The sequence below is a fragment of the Cavia porcellus genome, unplaced genomic scaffold (assembly GCF_034190915.1).
Source record: "Cavia porcellus strain 051 isolate PalLab524CR breed Dunkin Hartley unplaced genomic scaffold, mCavPor4.1 scaffold_7, whole genome shotgun sequence".
Taxonomy (NCBI): domain Eukaryota; kingdom Metazoa; phylum Chordata; class Mammalia; order Rodentia; family Caviidae; genus Cavia; species Cavia porcellus.
In genome coordinates this window covers 32,695,340-32,703,140 of record NW_026947490.1, presented here as the reverse complement: position 1 = coordinate 32,703,140, position 7,801 = coordinate 32,695,340, and positions in this window count along the sequence as shown.

Sequence of the window (7,801 nt, the reverse complement as noted above, 5' to 3'; positions counted from 1 at the left end):
CAAACCTTAGAGATAAACTAAATGGCTTTTGCATAAACAGATGTGCATGATTTTTTAGGGAGTGTGTGAATATACTTTGTTTTGTATCTATATTCTCCCCAAGGCATCAATAAGTTATAGTATTTATTCAGAGGTAGCTAGATATACAGTGTGTGATGCTGGAATGAAGGATGTGAGAAATAATCTACTGCTTATGTGGCATAGTTCTGGCTAGCTTTAACTGTATGTCTGCTACATCTACCCTATGGTGGGTTGCTTTCACACCACATAAGGGAGAGAAAGTGCCTTCTTTTCCCCTCTAAATGCATTTTTTCTCTGTCTCTATGAATGGTTGCCCCTCCTGCTTGTCTCACTGTACTTTGCAAACAGATAATTATAGGCTGAATCCTCCACAAATTGTCAGGTAAAAATATGTCTCTTCCTTTAATGTTACATATCAGGTATTCTGTCTCAACAATGAGAAATAGTAACTAAAAAAATTGAGAAGTACAGTAAATGAATGATCATTGAGTCATTCTCTATATCCTAGTTCATTTTTATGTTTGTTGGTAAATAGCAGGAGAGGAATAGAAGAAAACATAGACTGTGTTTCAGAATCTACCCATGGCATAAATTATAGAAAATGTTGAGATCTGTCCTGTAGTTGGAAGATGATAGAGTGGTACCTCAGCAAAGAAAATTAATTTGCTTCATAATTTTGATCAAAACTTGAATTGGATGACAATGAAACAAATTCAAATTCAGTGGTTAGATTGAATGTTGACCTTGTGGGGAAATATGATTCACTTATTTAATTTAGCTTGTGAGCATACTGTAAATACAGATAAAAGTTTTCAAAATGAAATTATAATAATTCTCTTTATGAAGCATATATTATTTATTACATATTTTTCAAGCCATACTACCTAGAGCATGTTTTTTTTATTTAAAGAGAAAAAAGAAAAGAAACTTAAAAAACCAAAGCAGTAAAAGGGTACAAATAATACAGAATTTCATGAAAAAAAAATACATTAAGAAATCACTGTTTAACAGGATACATATAATCATCTTAGAAACAGTTGTCCAAATTATAAAATTAAAGCATATAAAGTGGACATTCATACAGTGAGATTGCAGACAGTTCCAATCAATGATCCAACAAAAGCTCAGTAATATGATTTCCCATCCTACACACTCAAACATACATGCAGTAATATCCCTTAGACCACCTTCCTTTCCTCTCTTTTTTACAATAACAATTACACTTTTTGGGTTTTTTTTACTCCCACAGTTCTTATTACTTTTTTTTGAAGAGAATAAAACCTAACATGACTAAACAAAACAGAGTCGATTAAAACAGAAGGATGGGCATAGTACATGGTGCAAAAAATAGAATATCAGGTGATCAAAAATGGTTGCCATTGTGCCTCTTGCTATTTTTAAAAATAGTTGCCTATATCATCAGGTATAATAGAATTGATCAAAACAGTACAGAGCAAGACCAATAAAACCTACACTGGAAACCTTACAGGACTTCAAAAGAAGATACTAGTCAAGCCATAATGGGAATCATAGTAAATCTTATTGCCTTCAAAGTGGTTGTCTATACCCTCAAACTTGATACTATCAAGCAAAATAGAATGTAGTAAAATCAGACAGAACAAAATGGGGGAGCAATACTGGGGTTCAAATCAGGTTAATAAGAAAACAAAGAAGTTACTATAATACATCCCACTATTTTTAATTTAGTTTTCCCTTAATTGAAAAAAAAACACGAAAAAATAGATTAATTTTTTTAAAAGGGTGGAAATTGAGATAAAAGAGGACATTGTAACAGAACAAAACAGGTCAAAACCAAACAATTTAAGCATCATGTGTTTCACCCCCAGATAATCTAACATAATAGTAGTCACCATAGTGCCTATTTCCTTGAATTATTTGCGTATAACTTCATATACTATAGCATCAAGCATATCAAGACAGTGTGAAGCTATTCAAGAGAATGAAAGAATTGCAGGGTTTTTAGAACCAGTTAACAGAAAATGAGCAATGGTTTCTATATTAACTCTTTGCCTAAATAAAATTTTGTTTGTACTATTGCATATAGAAAAGTGTAGTAAGATACGGGATGTTAAAACCAGTGGAAATAGATGTACACCAGCTTGATGGGACTTCAAAACAAGATGATATTAAATCAGCACTAGCTTTTATGATGTGTTGTTTTCTTCAAAATAGCTATTCGTGCTATCACCAATACTAAAATCGAACAATTCAGGTTAAAACCATTGCAATTAATGAGTGAAAACATTATATGGCTTCAAACCAATATGGTTGGGAATCATGTTTACCACATACTTTTATGTATTCTTATCATTTCTTACACTAGGGAAAATTTCGGTATTTATACATGTGAGTTTGATTTATTTCACTTATGGGTATGGTCTCAAGCTTCGTCCATTTATTTATAAATGTCTCAATGTGATCATTCTTTATAGCTGAGTAGTACTCCATTGTATAAAAATACCACAAATTTTTTATCCATTCCTCAGTTGATGGACACTTAGGTTATTTCCAAGATCTGGCTATTACAAATTGTGCTGCTATAAACATGGGTGCAAATATATCACTGTGGTATGATGCTTTCAGTTCTTCTGGGAATATGCCTAGAAGTGGAATAGCTGGGTCAAAAGCTTCCAGTCCTAGCTTTTTGAGATCTCTCCAGACTGACCTCCACAATGGTTGCACGTAGTGCATGATTTGTTTGAGATTAAAATTCAACATTAGGAAGTAAAATAGTTAGAGGCACTGTATGATCATATGCTGAATAAATTTGAGCTGGATACAGTGGGGCATTCTTTAATAGCTGCACTCTTAGGAAGAGAGTAATGTAAATAAACGGTTTTAGAAAATGAGTGAGATGCTTTCCAAAATTAAAGCAGCTAAAAATTCTTGACAATGTAGCTCCTTGTGGAGGCTCTGAATTTGTTCCCCAGGATTGTGAACAAAACAAAACACAAAAAATTGCACACTATTATCAAAAAATCACAATGACTTTTGTATGTTTCACATGTTAAGGAAAAACATAGTAATTTACTTGATACTGTCCCATTCAAGTTAGTGAAAGTATCAGTTCACCAGGTACTTTTCCCCTTTATGCAAAAAAATGTGTTATTAAATTAGATATTTTGCATTTCATGCAGGTATACATTTTAATTAATTTTGTATTAGTTCCTACTTTTATGAAAAAATTCTGTTGTTTTTCTATGATACCTTTAGAAATAAAATAATTTGTGTATTAGAATCTAAAACTCTTAGTAATTATACTTAAATCCCAATGACCTAGTTTCAGCAATCTTAACAAGTAAAGTTACTCTGAAACATGTCAGTTTTGCCCAGGACTAAGGGGTTCCTCATTCTTTGTGTACTGGATTGACAGAAAAGGTCAATCCTTCATGCAGAGATTCTCCAGACAAAAGCTCTTTCTCTGAACCCTGGTGCTTCTGTTTTTCTTACAGACTGCCTCTCAGAGGAAACCCCACACCTGTCACTTCCCCACTACAGTATGGTAACCTCAGGGTTACAGGCACATGGTCCGTGCTATGTTACAGGAGGAAGAAACCATTCACAGAGTTAAACTCAGATGATACTTTTATCTCATCTCACCACAAGACAGAAAGATTCAGCTCTCCTGCAATTTCAACAATATTTTGGGCTCCAGAGATATACACTTGAAAACTTTTGCTAAATTCCAATGCCAAGAAACAACAAAAGGCTTCTTGTTTGTAATGAGCATCTCCAAAGAGCAGAGGAGTGTGTGGTGGAGGCCCTCACCCTCAATCTTCCAAGGGGAAGAGGTTGTAAGGAAGCTGGAGGCTGAGCCTGAGGGAGAGACAGGCAATCACATAGGCCCACTGTGTTCTGAAGCCTGTGATATGTTGTTTTCCTACAAAACTGCTTCCCTACTTTCTCACAGACTCCTGAGATGCACCTTCTGTGATTTGATTAGGGGAGTGGAAAGACAAGAGGATGCACCCAGAGAGTTGGAGATGAGAAGCATCATGACAGGATACCATGTATAAAGCACTGTAATTCATTTGTGCAAGTCTGTAAGTTCACAGAATTGTGAGGATAAAATGAGTGCTACATTCAGCAGGAATACTGGGACCTATGTTCTCTGAAGTGTGTAAGCTTTCACTGGAGGAGTTAATGACCATCTGTGCTGGAGAGCAATGGGGATGAAACAACACAAATGATATGTGGAGATGTGACATATGTGGTAGGAAATACCTAACATAGTGGACAAAGTGGGTAACACAAATGGATCCAACCTGAACCTACAAAGCATAACTTGGGTAGGTATGTGTTCCAGTCATTTACAAATTGCAAAGGAAGGAAGGCTATGGCTAATTATTTATTAAATAGAAATATAAATAAGTATGGCAAAATATGGAAGTTTATATTAAAAAGAACTAATGATAAACAGATGTGCAAATCAATTAGGTTTGATCAAAAGACAAAATGGTGGGAGTCCGGAAGAACATGGCAGATAGATAGCAGCAGCCTCGGAGGCTCTCTGAGAAATCACACTTAAAATCTAGGAATGGTGCCAGGCAGGAAGTCCCAGGCAAGGGGGGATATTCTTTGCTGACCCAGGAATGAACTAAAGTAAGAAAAACCATCTGGAAACATGATCCTGGCGATACAGCAGGAACAGATAAGGTCTCAGCATGGAAGCTGGACCTGTGCCACTGGAAATTGCGATTTGAATTACCTGCAGCCGCTGTTGCATCCTGTTCGGCACAGTGGGGAGAGAGGCTTTTGCATATTAAGTGAAAGCTCAGAGAATGGGAAGCGTTTAAAGGAGTTGGGAGCAGGACTGGCCGGGTGCCCTGCATCAGCCCATGGTGAGCAAATCGGGACCCTTCCATAGAGAAGGAGGCTTCAGTGGAGGACATACTTGGACTGGGCAGACTTCCTGGAACAAGAAGCTGCAGTGACTTCAGTCACATATCCCCCTCTCAAGTGGGATTGGTGGGGAGTGCCTGGCCTGTGAGACACCGCTAGCTGAGACCCAATAGGCTAGTCCAACTCAGATCCCAGCCCCTGGAGATGCACCCTAGCGGTGAAGTCTTCCATAGGTTGACCTGGAGGAGCGGGCCCAGGGTAGGCTGTCCAGGTCTCTGTCTCCCTGGTGCCACTGCGGTGGGTGGGAACACCTAGCTGGTGCAATTCAAACAGATTGTGGCCGACAGGGAAGGAAGCTGGGCCTCCTATACAAACTTAAATATAAGGAACAAAAAATACTGGGAGAGGGAGCAATAAGAAAGGGTCCTTGGCCCCCAATCCTGAGAAACATGCAATAGCAGACATGGCACCAATAGACATAAAGTGCTATCTCCAGAGCCTCATAGATGAGTTCAGGAATGAAGTTATCAATGACCTGAAGCAAGATATAAGCAGAACAGTTAGAGAAATGCTAAGCACCACCTGAGAAAAAACAGATGGTGGAATGGGAGAACAGAAAAAAGGGGGAGAATTGTTTGATGTAGAAGATAGAGAAAACATAGAATATGTAAAGCATGTTTGAACAGATTACCAGGAAACTAAAAACTCTATCGAAAACTGGCACAACAGCTTGAAAGAAACTAAGGACGGATTATCTGAACTTGAGGGCAGATTTATAATATGGGAGCATGAAATGAAAAACTTCTTAAAAATAACAAAAAAAAACACCAAACAGCAACAATACAAAAACTAGAAGATGATAAGAGGATCTATAACTTAAGAATTAAGAACATAAGAAGTGGGGACACAAACAAATGGACTACAAAAGCTATTCACAGAAATAATCCAAGAGAATTTCCCTAATTTGGCAAATGGTAAAGATACTCAGATATATGAGGCATACAGGACTCCAGCCACCTACAACCCAAACAGAGCTACACCCAGGCATATAATAATCAAAATTCCAGAAATCCAATATAAGAACAGAATATTAAAAGCCATTAGAGACAAGAAACAGATCACTTACAATTCTGATGGGAACACCCATCAGAATTACAGCAGACTTCTCTGCACAAACCATCAAATCACAAAGAGCATGGGGGGAAATAATTCAAGCTTTGAAAGATAATAACCTCCAGCCAAGGTTGATATATCCTGCACAGCTGTCCCTAGAAATTGATGGAAAAACAAGGTGCTTCCAGGATAAAGAGGAACAAGGGGAATTTGCAACCACTAATTCAATTCTACAGAGAATACTGCAGGATAGCCTAAAAAAGGAAAATACAAAGAATCCAGAAATAGCGGCAGAGAGGCCACAATGAATGGAGCAGAAAACAAAATGAAGAAGACAAACTGACAACAAATGACAGAAAAAAAGCTCAACAGAAATGAGGCAGAGAAGATCAGAAGGTAGGAACAGCAATTTTGGAGAAAACAAGACATCATAACAGCTAGTGCTGATTTAGTATCATCTTATTTTGAAGTCCCATCAAACGTGTATTCTTCTGTCTCCATTGGTCTTAAAAGGCTGTATCTTATTTGATTTTATTATATATGATAATATAAGCAAAAACTTTTATAGATGAGTTTATATAGAAGCCATTGTTCATTTTCTGTCAATTGGTTTTAAATACCCTGTAATAATGTCATTCTCTTGAATGGTTTTATAGTGTCTTGATATGTTTGGTGCTACCGTATAAGAAGTTATACTCAAAGATTTCAAGGAAAGAGACACTATGGTAACTATTTTTGTGTCAGGATATCTTGTGGTGAAACACTATTTTGCTTAAATGGTTATGATTTGACCTGCGCTGTTCCATTGTTATGCCCTCTTTTATCTCAATCCCCTCCCCTTTTTAATTATTTACTTTTTTCTTTTTATTTTTTTAATTAAGGGAAAAATTAAAAAATAGCAGGATTCATTATAGTAACCTACTTTGATTTCCTATTAACTTGATTTGAAATCCTGTATTGCCCTCACCATCTTGTTTTGACTGATTTTCCTCTATTCTGCTTTGCTTGATAGTACCAAGTTCGAAAGTACAGGCATAACTGTGAAGACAATAAGAATCATTATGATGCCCATTCCAGTTGACTATTATTTTCTTTTAAAATCCTGTAATGTCTCCAATGCTTTGGTTTTATTCTTTACTGTTTAGTTCAATTTTATTATAACTGCCAATTCTTCTTAAAATAGCAAGACGCAGTATGGTAACCATTGTTGATCACCTTATATCTTGTTTTTACATGATCTATATGTACATCCTTTTGATTTGACTGACTCTGTTCTGATATGTCGCATTCGGTTTTACTCTCTTCAAAAAAAGTAATTAGAACTGTGGGAGTAATAAAACCCAAAATGTGTAATTGTCATGGTACAAAAGAAAAGAAAAGAAAGTGCTCTAAAGGTTATAACTGCATATATGTTTAAGTGTATAAGATAGATAACCATATTACTGAGTGTTTCTTGGATCATTGAACAAAACTGTTTGCACTTTCACTATTTGAAATACACTTTATATGCTTCAATTTTGTAACTTGAACAACTATTTCTAAGATGAGAATATGTAATCTATTAACTAGTGATTTCTTACTGTTTATTTTTAAATTTTGTATTACTTGTACACTTTCTCTGGTTTTTTTTTCCTTTTTCTCCTTAAATAAAAAAAAGAAAAAATGGCATACAAAAGATGAAAGGTTTTTTCTTTGATATATTTTTAACAAAATATTGATATAAATTTGTGAACATCTCATTTTAGTGCATGTATGCACACTAAAATTACCATTTAATCCAGTAAACTTACATATATATCACATC